Genomic DNA, 12,501 nt, shown 5'->3' with positions numbered 1-12,501 from the left:
AACATTCAGCTCGCCAAAGTTCTACCTATTCTTCGGCCCTGGATAGTAACTATGCCAAAGTAAATGGCTGCATATAGGCAAAGAAATTGCATTGGGGAATATAAACTCAGGATTTTGTATACAAAACCTCATGTAAGGTCTTGTCCTACTACCACTGAAAGAACAACTTCAAGTGAACCTAAAGTTCACTGGCCTCCAAAAGTCCTTTCTGACTGCAGTGTGTGCAAACCTGGCACAGGCCTTAGATAGCAAAGTTGACTCTTCAAAGAAAAATAAAATCTAGGGGGGAAAAAAAAGTCTGACAGTCCCTAGATACCTGACCTTTCATTTCATTTGGAGACACACCTTTAGCTACAAACATTGCTTTAAGTGTCCTTCTCTAAGTATCGGTTTTATTAAAAACTGACCAATAATTAGGCACTGGTTCCACTAACTATGGACACTAAAGGCTTGTTTCACGATATGAAATTCCGGACTTTTTTCCACCCTCATCTTGGCGCCACACACACACACACACACACACACACACAGTCTGACCAACTGGCTCCTCAGTGGTGATGATCCTTCTGTAGCACCCTAAACGTTGCAGCTTAAATCTCATAGAAATAAGGCTGCACAGATAAACTGTTATCTTTCCTTAAGTTTGAAATCAATTTTGATTGCCAGCAGAAAATTTCTGGTGGCAAGATTTTCCTTCCCAGAGCCGCCTAAAGCATTCGTGGAAATGCTTTCCAAAGCGATTAATTCCCATCTCCACTTGTGTTTTTCAGTAAGAGGGTCCGACCAGAAGGGATCTGGGTTCAACTCACTGCCGGTCCCCAAAGCTTATCACAGAGCAACGCAGCTCAGGCTGCACCACACCAAGGCCGCCATCGAAGGGTTCCGGGACGCTTCCCATTACAGGAAGACCTAGAAACCAGGATTTTCCAATCATTCCTCTCTCCCCCTTCTTCCTCCTCAGTCAGCAGCATCCTCGCGCAGGGTAAGGCGTGGGTAACGTAGGATAAAGTTCCCCACCCTAATACAGCTGGCAAGGAAACTTCCTCAGGGCTTGCAAAAACTCCAATGGGGGGCTGGACTCACCTTCGCGACAGAGCCCCATGACTTCGCGGTTTTTCCCAAACTCCTTGAAACTTTCGTCCAATTCCGTCCCTAGGAGATACACACACACAGGAGGAGGGGAGAGGCAGATCAGTGGCCGGGAGTGTGACACACGCTCACGCACGCAAGGAGTAGTTGCGGGCACCTCCGTGTACCCCAACCGAGCGATAGCATCTCTGACCCCCGAGGGGGCGGGTCACAGGGTGGGGGGAGGGGAGGTGGGTCAGAGGATGGGGGACGGGGCACTTGGGGAAGAGGAGGGCAGAGGAGGGCGTGGACACTCACCGTCCTTCCCAGGAAGTTTGGAAGCCTCGACCCACAGATTCCACGACTGTCCCAGCATCGCTTCTGGACTGGGCAGGGGCCTGCGCTCCCCGACGGTCGCCATTGCGGCGGCGGCCGATGTGGAGGCGGCGCCCGGGCCGCCGTCCTCCGGCCGGAGGCGCCGCGGCGGCGGCGGCGGCTGCTGCCGCTGGGGCTGCGGAGGCTGCTGCTGCTGCTGTGGCTGCTGCTGCTGCCGGGCGGCCGCCGCCGCTGCTCCGCCCGCTGCCGCCGCCACTCGGCGCGGCTCCCCCCTGACGTCATCCACGGCCCGCTCCGACATTCTTTCCGCTCCTACAATGTAACAAAAAAGGGGGAAAAGAGTCGCGCGGGGGCCGCTTTTAAGGAGGCGCCGGGGAGTTCCGGCGGCGTGCGCGGCCCGCAGGCCGGGTGGGGCGCGCTGACAGCGCCCCCCGGCCGCCCGGCCCTCCCAACCCGCCTCCTCCCGTGCCACCCCCCGCCCCGGGCGCAAAGTCCGCGGCGCGGGCTCGCTTTCGCTTTCGACTCCCGCGGCCCCTCGGGGGAGGGGACGAGCCGCCGGCGGCCCGCCACCGCGGCGCAGGGTCCCCTGCCTGCCTCCGCCGCCGAGACCCGCACGGAGGCCGGCGCCCGGAGCTGCCCCCGCCCCAGCCACGGCTGCCCGTGGCGGGGAGGCCTAAAGTCGCACCCCCGGCCCTCGAGCTGCCCACCCTGAGGCCGCTCGCATCCCCGGGCCGGGCCCGGCGGCCCCGCTCCTTCCTTCCGTCCGCGCGTCGGTCCGAGCCACGGCGCCCGGCCGGCTCCCTTAAGCAGAGGCGCCTCCCGCCGCCTCCTCCCCCACGCCGGTCCCTCCCTCTCAGCTCGCTCCGGCGAAGTTTGCACGTCAAGCCCCCGGAGTGGAGCCAGGGCGAAGTCGGAAACGCAGCCACCTATGGAGGAGCAGGCTGCCCGGCCCCGGGGCACCATCGAATGTCGTCGCCGTCGGGCCCTCCCGCCCGGGGTTTCGGACCAGGGGCCGGTGCACGGAGCACTTCGCTCTCCGCTCGCAGGCGGCCAAGCAGCTGTCAAAAGCATGAATGGCAAGCCGCCGCCTAATGGGTAGGAAACCACGGGCCGGCAGGAAAATGCGGCCCAGGTGCAGTCCCAGGTGTCAGCCCGAAGCCCCGGTGTTCGCTCGGTGCCCACCACTAGAGGTCACAGCGTGCGCCCTGGGAACTTGAACTTCTGGTCTAGCAGAGAGATCACGAAATCAGTTTAAGATGGAGAGACAGACGGAGGTGAATCCGTCTACAGGTTTTGAAGACACGACCCGAAATTTCTCTATTTACCCCTCCATTGCTCCTACAAGTGATCCGTTCGCCCCGAAAATTAAAAAAAAAAAATCTTGCCATTTTAAAATCAGGTTCATTTTTAGTTAGAGTTGTTAGTCCCTCCCTCTTTATGGTTGTCTTTGGTTCGGCAGGGCGGGAACCCAGGGCTTAGGAGAATACACAGCACTTCTAGAAAATGTGTTTAGAAGGTAGTGTTTTGTCAGATTTTGTACACTAAATTAAGCACTAGCCCACAAAATTTAGCACCCCTACTCAATACACACAAACACGGGCGCCCGGCAAAGCTTTTACTTAAGTGATAGGTAAAGATAGCAAAATAAAAGAGTACTTAATAACCAAAGCGTGTGAAGTACTTGAAACAGTAACGGACCACAGTAACCACTTTCAAGAAGTGCTCTGTTATTTCAAACTGACGTGAGAATCTGAAGCCTGTGACAGAAACAAGGATTCTGATCATGTTTCACACCGCAATAATAACATTCTTGTGGCACGTGTGTCATAGCCGTTTGGTTACAGGTGCTTTCTCTAGGTGGGGAGGAAGAGGGTTTCATGTTTTTTATCTGGAACATCTGGCATGATAGACGTTGCCAACTTCTCTGTTAAAGACACAAAGTTCAACAAAAATGTTTAAATAAGAGTAAAAATTAATAAGGAAATGTCATGGCAACCTAAACTTAATGCAAGGCTCTTATGAGAAAGGGTTTAAGTTGAAAATTTACAAGCATTAAAAATACACACACACATACATTTTTTATTTTAAAAAGATTTAGAAATAACTGTGTAAAATTTTTCCTGGATTGCATGCTAACATAAGTCCCAAAGAGTGAAATGATGCATCCTTCCTGTTCTTATCTAATAAGTAGTAAAAACAAAATAACCAAAAAATGGTGGAAATTATTGGAAGGATAAAAAAAATCATTGCTAAGGCTTTAACTTCCTTTTCTCACGACCAGGGAGAAAAAAATGTGTGGGCAAAACATATAATTCCCTTGGTACTAATACGGTTCCTAACTCTTAATATAGGCCCTCAGGAGCACCTGAGTGGCTCAGTCAGTTAAGACATCTGACTCAATTTCTGCTCAAGTTATGATCTTAGGGTTTCTGAGATCAAGCCCTACATCAGGCTCTGTGATGACAGCATGGAGCTTGCTTGGGATTCTCTCTTTCCATCTTCCCCTCCCCTCCCCACCCCACAATAAATAAATAAACACTAAAAAAAAATAGGCCCTCAATATTGGAAGTCCCTAGTGCACTTTCAATTTTTCATTCATCCCAAATCACTGAAAAATCTGCAGAATTACGTTAAAAATCCACCTTCTGTTTTCCTAGATTAAAGTACATAGTTTATTAATAACTTTGAATTTTACAGTTCTACCTTTAAGATAAATGAAAATTTAGGGGCACCTCAGTGGCTCAGTAGGATAAGCGTCCAACTTCGGCTCAGGTCATGATCTCACTGTCGGTGGGTTTGAGCCCTATGTTGGGCTCTGTGCTGGCAGCTTAGAGCCCAGAGCCTGCTTCAGAGTCTATGTTTGGTGCTCTCTCTGGCCCTCCCCTCTTTGCGCTTTGTCTCTCTCTCAAAAATAAACATTGAAAAAATTAAGATAAATGAAAAATTTGAATGTCATTTGGAGCTGCCATTTAAAAAAAAAAAAAGCTTTGGACCATCCAACTATACAGATACCAAAGGGAGCCTGCCAGTTGAATACAGCCCTTCTCATCTCCAAGTACAGGGTGCGAATGAAAATAAGGGGAAGAATGGCAAACTTGAAGCACAGACTCACTTCCTCAAACACTGCTTGATTTCCCTCTTTTTACATGTGAAAATCCTTCAAGATTCACTAATATAACCTTTAGCCAATGGGCTGAATATAGCACTTTATAAGTGCTTCAACTTCTGTCCTTCAACAATAGTTGCTCAATACATTTTTTTCTTTCTTCACAGTTTTTGAGTCATTTAATAAAGAAAATACAGCAGAATTTAAAGTGAAATATAAGTATCCTCTTAGCATTATGAACATTATTAAGATAAGTTATTACTAATAGCAACTCTCAGTTGTTGAGCACCTACTGGGCGCCGAGCACTGCCAGAGGTACTTTTTGCATTATGTCAACTAATATTCAAAACCGGCTAAGTGAGAAGCTGTATTACTTCCAATTTACAAAATAGGACCATGAAGGAGGGCTCTGGAGCTAGGTGCCAGGAATTCTTTCTAGGTCCATATACTCGCTCTTCCACTTGAAAGTTGTGTAACCAGAGCAAATTACCTAACCTAACTTGTCTGCACCCCAGTTTCCTAATATGTAAAATGGAGATAAAGCCAAGCTTCTTCTGAGGAATATGTGAAAAGATCCATGAAAAGCACTTGGTACACAGCTTAACACAAAATAAAGACTAAACATAAGTGTCTTATACCAAACTAAGCATTCCAGATCAATTCTTATCTGTGAAATGTATTTGAGTTTGAAGCTGAAGAATAAGAGGCAACTCCTTGGCATCTCCCCACCAAATTTCTTCTGCTGAAGCCAACACATTTACCACACTCTCTTCACCCATAAGAAAGTCCTAAACCCTTCCAGATAAGACAGTTCTGATACCCATAGTCGGTCTGGCTTTCCCAACAGTTCTAATGAGTCACCAACAAAAGTCAAAACTGCTAGCTGAGAAAGTACAGTGTTCTGATACACAAATTGGGGCAATATTCCCAAAGTGTTCCTTATACAAAGGGCACAGTCTGCAAACAAGAGTACACCAGGAACTCAAATACTTATTTTACCTATCGGGCCATAAAAAAAAAAAAAAAAAAAAGCAAAAAGCAAAAAACAAAACACACCTTATGACTTCTTACCTAAATCCCATCCTCTATACCCCAAAAATATAAAAAGAACATTACTAATGCAATTTCTATTTGTTTAATATGACTAGTTTAGTATAGTAGTGTGCCTTGTATGCTATCAGCATTCCTGCCTGCATACTGAGGCTGTCTCACAGCTCTGAGGATCTTCAATATCTATCTGCATAGATAAATGATATGTTTTATAAGGTTTGAGTAATGAGGATTCAATTTATCAAACATTTCCTTATTGCCTAACACACTGTACCTGGTAGGCACAAGGTAAACACAACATAGTAATTTTGCTGAGGACATGAGAAGAATAAGAAGTGGGGGAAAAATTTAATTCATCAAAATGCTCTTGTGCAAAAAAGGCTGTCACCATCAACTAGACTGTATGTGGCTTAAGAACTAGGCCGTCAGAAGTGAAATGCTGCCAAATTCTGAACATTTCATCCCTTCCAGGGATGCATTTAAAATATGGCCTTACTTCACCATCCAAATTTAGGGATGTTCCCAGTAGGGGCCAAGGGTAACAAGGTCTCTCTTTACAAAAAGTATTCTTTGCACAGCAGATCCACTTGTAAAATGGTTTGTTCAAAGGCCAAAGGCATCACTAAGTGGAAAAAAAAAAAGTTGATCTTTTCTAGTCTTTAAATCTGGCTTAATGTAAAATGGCTGAAACTGTCCAAAACTTCTAAGATGCAAGACCCCACACAACCAGCCTTTTTATTTGGGGGAAAAAAAAACCCACTGGTCCCACTACAACATTTTAATAAACTTGAAACCAGGAACCACAGTATATTTATCTGTGCAAATTACAGGGTTGGTAACAGAGATTCTCCATTATCAACCCCAAAGGATTGCAGTCATTTGAGTAACAAGGAATTCAGATCCCCTGAATTAGGAATATGTTGGTTTTGGTTTATTTCTCTTAAAATTGGCTGAGCCTTAATTCATATCCTCTCTCCCTCACTCTTTCTTCTCCAGAGCCAGGGCTCTCTTCTGCATGTGAGGCTGGCAGGCAAGAGCCCTTAATTGTGCTCCCTCTAGTGAAATACTTACAGCCTATCATGAATACCTCTATTCCAGCAGGGGGAGAACACTGGAAGGAGGAAATTGAATCAGCTCAGTGGCTGCCATTCCTGACAATCAAGTGCAAATCAGAAATAATAAGGATGGTTGCAAAGGTGGAAACTTAAAGATGAGGGCAATTACCTTTTTAAAGACTAAACCTGTACATGTATTCATTCTACAAGCTGTGTCATTTGCCAATAAGCGCAAAATCTTTAATATTGAGTTTCTTTACTTTATCACATGTGTGTAGCTACAGATGAATTCTCCAAAGAAACATTCACCAGTAATAGAAAACTGTTTCAAAGAAGAGAAAAATTTTAAACTAAAAAGTAGTAAATTTTAACTTTCAGTTGAATACAGATCAAGTGTTTCTAGGGATTTAATGCTGGCCTGCAATTTTAAACAAACAAACTGGATTTAAAATCTTCATTTAAAGCCTTTAAGTAGCTTTAAAAAAAAAAAAGAAAAACAAGGATAAAAAGAAAAAGTTATGAGAAAAAAATGGAAAAAGTCAGACCAGCATTTAGCTACAAAGAGAGGCTGACTGTATAAAGTTCTGGTGCACTGCCTCAGATGCAATAAAACACAAAGATTAAACACACTGTTAAAAATAATATCCTATAGTCTTCTTTGTAGTGTTACAGCTTTCACTAAGTTGACCGTAAGTGCCACCACCTTACAGGGCCACCAGAAGAGGAGTTCTAGAGCTGATCTGCCCAGGCTGATTCCCCTGTTCTACCACTTCCTAGCTATCTAACTCTGGGGAAACTATTTAACCTCTCTGTACCTGTTTCATCATCTGTAAACTTAGTAAAACAGGAGTTACCTGCTTTGAGAGGAGTATTAGGGAAACTCATAGGGCAAAAGCACCATGTTAGCTGTTTTTATTAACACTGTGTCCGTCACACGGAAAGCCCCAATTTTAATCTACCCACGCTATACTATCAGACCAGTCTTGCAGAATGAAGAATGGCTTTAGTTTTATGTCAGTCCTTGCTCTAACAGTTTTAGGGGTTCCCCACTAACCACTGAATTTGGTAAAAACTTCTCTCCTAGCACTCAAGGCCCGCTAGAGTCGGTTCCACCCCACCATGCCCACAGAGTTCCCTCCAGCAGGTACTCTACAGTTCAGCCAAAATGACCAACAGATAGCTTCAAACATGCTACCCACTCCAGATTCTAGCACCCAAGCTTTGTTCACAGAGGTCACTCTACTTAGAATACTCCCCCTCCCTTGGCTTAAATCCTACTGTTTAACCAAGTCCCTCCTCAAATCCCCTTTCTTTAACAAAAGCTCTCCTGACCCCTCACAATAAGCACATGAGAACCCAACCCCACCTCTCAATCACAGGACTTCACTGATTGGGGTTAAGAGTATAGGTTCTGAAAGCAAGGTGACAGAGATATATGCTTAGTTTTCCCAGCGATCAACTCTCTGCATTCCCAGCCTAAGCGTGTCACTGGGCACTTGGAATCCACCTACCAGAAGATGTGTGGTGGCCAGGCCCCAAAGCTGTCAGCAGAATGCCTGAAGGTTCTCCAGGACTACCAGCCCAGGTGTGTTAGTACAAGAGGGAAGGAACAATACCTTTCTTCCCCCTTCCCTGGCAAAGGTCCGGCCCTGGGCAAAGTCCTAGATCCCGCAAACATGCCCCCCTTGCTTTCCCCATTCTAGTGCTCACCCTGATCCTGTAGCCATCAGGTTTGTGGTGCTTCTTTCTCAAAGGACAGACTGTTCCGCAAAGGCTTTCATCCCCCTCCCTCCCCAAAATAAACCTTCCTCCTCACAGTAGGATAAATGGCATGCAGATTTAACTTAACTATCTTTCACTAAACATGTGAATGAGTGAATGGTTTTCTGTCTTCAAACCCTAACCCAAACACGGATTTTCTCACATAAAAGGGGAGACCTTAACCCAAATGACTTCCTAGATGTGACGGTCCCTAAGCCTTTCTTCCTAGAAACACACAATTACAACATCCCCGTGGCCATTCTGATTTTAAATGGCACAATCTATGACAGAAGGCAGAGTTTCTGACATTTTAACCTACTTAACCTGGCTTAACCTCTCTACTGATCAACATAAAACCTGCAGGGCCCGGAGACTTTGGTCCTCGTCACTTCTTAACACAGCCTGCTCCCCACCACACTGGTCCAAGTGAAGGCACTTTCGGAGCAGAAAAACCAAACCAAAACAAAATTGCTACTGGTGAGAAATCTACCTTCCCTACTTCCCAGAGCTTCCTGCCTCTCTCTACTTCACAAAACAGGTATTTTCACAAAGCATTAGGATTTTTCCAAATGGTTTCTGGGGAGAGTGGCAACAGACAACAGCCATCAATCATATGTTAATAAGCTAGAATCCAGAACCTGACTTACCAAGTATTTTTTAAAAACAGAGCCAAACAGATAAACTGGACTTCACCAAAACCATTAAACCTTTGTGCTTTAAAAGACACTCTGAAAAAATAAAAAGCCCACAGGGAGAAAAATTTTTCAAATCACATATTTCATAAGGAACCTGTACTTAGAATGTATAAAGAATTCTTACAACTCAGAAAAATGGCAAATAATCCAATTTTCAAAATTGGCAAAGGATCTCAACAGACATTTGTCCAAAGAAGACAACACAAATAACCAAAAAGCAAATGAAAGACATTCAATATCATTTGTCATTAGAGAAATACATATAAAATCCACAATGAGATACCAATTCCCAACCAATAGAATGCCTATTATCAAAGCAAAACAGAAAAAAACAATCTTGGCAAAGATGTGGGGGGGGAAATGGAATTCTTATACATGGCTGGTGGGAATGCAAAATGGTACAACCCTTGTGGACAACAGTTTGGCAGACCCTCAAAAAGTTAAACAAAGATTTACAATAAGATGCTACAATTTTATTTCTAGAGGTATATATTCAAAAGAATTGAGAGCAGGGACTCAAACAGATATTTGTACACCAGTGTTCATAATGGAATTACTCACAATAAAAGCTAAAAGGTGGGAGAAACCCAAAGGCCCATCAACTGATAAATTAATACAATTATGTGTATCCACACAATGGAATATTATTCAGCAATTAAAAGGAGTAAAATTCTTTTTTAAAAAAATTTTTAATGGTTATTTATTTTTGAGAGAGAGAGAAGAGGGAGGGGCACAGAGAGAGGGAGACACAGAATCTGAAGCAGGCTGTCAGCACAGAGACTGACATGGGGCTCGAACTCATGAACCATGAGCTCATGACCTGAACTGAAGTCAGACACTCAACCATCTGAGCCACCCAGGTGCCCCAAAGGAGTGAAGTTCTGATACAAGCTACAACACAGATGATCCTCAAAAACAAGCGAAGTGAAAGAAGCCAGGCACAAAAGGCCACATATTATATGATTTCACTTATGTAAAATATCCAGAAGAGGAAAATCTACAGAGACAGAGAACAGATAGGTGGCTTTCAGGGCCTGAGGGGGGTGGGGGGGAATGAGGAGTTCCTGCTTACTAGACACAGGATCCTCCTTTGGAGGTGATGAAAATATTCAGACCTACAAAGAGGTGATGGTTATACAACACCGTGAATATATTAAAACTATTAAGTGGGCAAATCTGTGGTATTTGAATTATATCTAGTATTTTTTAAGCCAACATTAAACCTGGAAAATTTCGTACACAATTCCAAACTGACTTCTCCTGAAATATTTCTATGATCTCACAACATTGGCCACAAGGTCCCTCAGGACAACCATCAGTGGGAGCTGAAACTTGTCCCAGAGCCCATTTCTGCCACTGCCTAACTCCAGACCTTAACAGGACACATTTTGTCTCTGCCTCAGTTAGTTAGCTCCTCTGTAAAATGAGGGTCACAGCGGTATGAACACCTCATCTCCACAGTATCATAACCATCTTCTACCTTATCGGCTGTTACAAGGAGTCATTTACATAATATGTTCAGAACAGCACGTGTCACATAGTCACTACTCATTACGTGTTTGTTACTTTTATATTTTACCATACCTCATCCTCTTTGTAATAGAGGTCTTTTCTTTTCTTTTTTTATAAATTTATTTATTTTGAAAAAGAGTGAAAGGGAGTGCATGCACACAAGCAACCAGGGGAAGGGCAGAGAAAGAGGAGAGAGAGAGAATCCCAAGGAGGCTCCATGCTGTCAGTGCAGAGCCTGAGGCTGGGGCTCGATCTCACAGACTCTTAAGATCCTGACCTGAGCCAAAATCAGGAGTTAGACGCTTAACTTTTGCCCCACTTTTGCTTTCAAGTTCTGTTTGTTTTCAAATGAAAGTACTGCATATAATGTAGCCGTCCAAAAGAAAGAAGTGGTAAGGCAGCGAAAGTATAAATTTTTTTTAAAAGCAACATGCAAAATACTATATACTATGTGCCCATTTTTGTGAAACAGTAATAATGATGATGACAAATCTATGAATAGAAAACAGTCTAGGTAACTCCAGACTTAGGGAGAACAGGAAGTGAAAGAATGTAATTAAAGGGACTTTTTATTAACATACAATTTGAATAATGTTTCAATTTTTTCCAGCCTTATTGGAACATAAGTGACATATAACATTATGTATAATATGTTGTAATTATGACATAATATGTCATAAACATTAAGTTTAAGATATGCAAATATTTGGGGGTGCCTGGGTGAGTCAGTTAAGTGTCTGACTTTGGCTCAGGTTATCATCTCTCAGTTATGGGTTTGGTCCCCTCATTGGTCTCTGTGCTGACAGCTCAGAGCCTAGAGCCTGCTTCAGATTCTGTGCTTCCCTCTCTCTCTACCCTCCTCTCTCTCTACCCCACCTCCCCTTTCTCCCTTTCTCTCAAAAATAAACATTAAAAAAAAATTTTTTTAAAGACATGCATGTGTTTTGATATGCATTGCAAAATAATTACCGTAAAATTAGTTGACACATCCCATCTCCTCAAATAATTACCTCAATTTTTTTTTAACAACAACCTTTTATAACCAGGAACTGAAATAGGGATATTTTTTAACTAAAAAAAAATGTTTTTAATGTTTATCTATTTTTTGAGAGACAGAGACAGAGCATGAGCAGGAGAGGGGCAAAGAGAGAGAGTGAGTCACAGAATCCAAAGTAGGCTCCAGGCTCTGAGCTGTCAGCACAGAGCCCAATGTGGGGCTTGAACTCACAAAGTGTAAGATCATGACCTATGCTGAAGTTGGATGCTTAACAGACTGGGCCACCCAGGCGCCCCCAATACAGATATCTTTTAAAGGAGAAGCTCTACATTAATTTTGTTTGAGACCTCTGTAATGACTGTCACGAAATTCCTTTAGGAGAACAGCAAAATCACAGATTGATTAAGACCAGAGGCCATTTATTTTGCTTTGAAACCCAGAAGCTGGGATTCCCAAAGCACCAACCTCTCTTCAGTCTAGTTCTTACTCAGGGAGTAGACACTGCTATATTTCACATCCGCCAGCAGATGAGACTCTAAATTCCTTGGCTTAGCAGGCCACACCTTTCATTATCTGACCCAAAATCCTTTCTCCAGCTTTATCACCTCTCAGTTCCCCTAACAAAAACTCCACTTGAGCTAAACAGGACCTAAAATATACATCCCTTAAATGATTTTCTGCATGCCATTCTTTTTTATTAACGGAGGTAAAATTCACATAACATAAAATACACAATTGTAAGCCTTTTAAAGTGTATAACTTAGTTGCGTTTAGTACAACCAACCCAGTACAACCATCATTACTATGTGGTTCCCGAACATTTTCACCACCTGAAACAGAAACCCTGTTCCCATTAAGCGGCCACTCCCCATCTTCCCTCCCTCCCGTAGCCCCGAACCATCACATCTGTTTTCTGTCTCA

General features: G+C 43.9%; 1 long non-coding RNA gene across 2 annotated transcripts in view; it reads right to left on the bottom strand.

Moving 5' to 3' along the window:
• Window positions 1-1,604: 1,604 nt before the first annotated feature.
• The window catches only part of LOC120220093, a 49,688-nt gene continuing 38,791 nt past the window's right edge, over window positions 1,605-12,501 (bottom strand). For both annotated transcript variants that reach the window (XR_005525459.1, XR_005525460.1), the window contains exon 3: window positions 1,605-1,716. This is a non-coding gene — a long non-coding RNA (uncharacterized LOC120220093). The remainder of the gene's footprint in view (window positions 1,717-12,501) is intronic.

Source organism: Hyaena hyaena, unplaced genomic scaffold (genome assembly GCF_003009895.1).
Source record: "Hyaena hyaena isolate Hyena2069 unplaced genomic scaffold, ASM300989v1 scaffold_665, whole genome shotgun sequence".
In the NCBI taxonomy this organism is placed as follows: domain Eukaryota; kingdom Metazoa; phylum Chordata; class Mammalia; order Carnivora; family Hyaenidae; genus Hyaena; species Hyaena hyaena.
The sequence above is the reverse complement of the archived record's forward strand: the minus strand, read 5'-3'. Positions and strand labels throughout refer to the sequence as shown.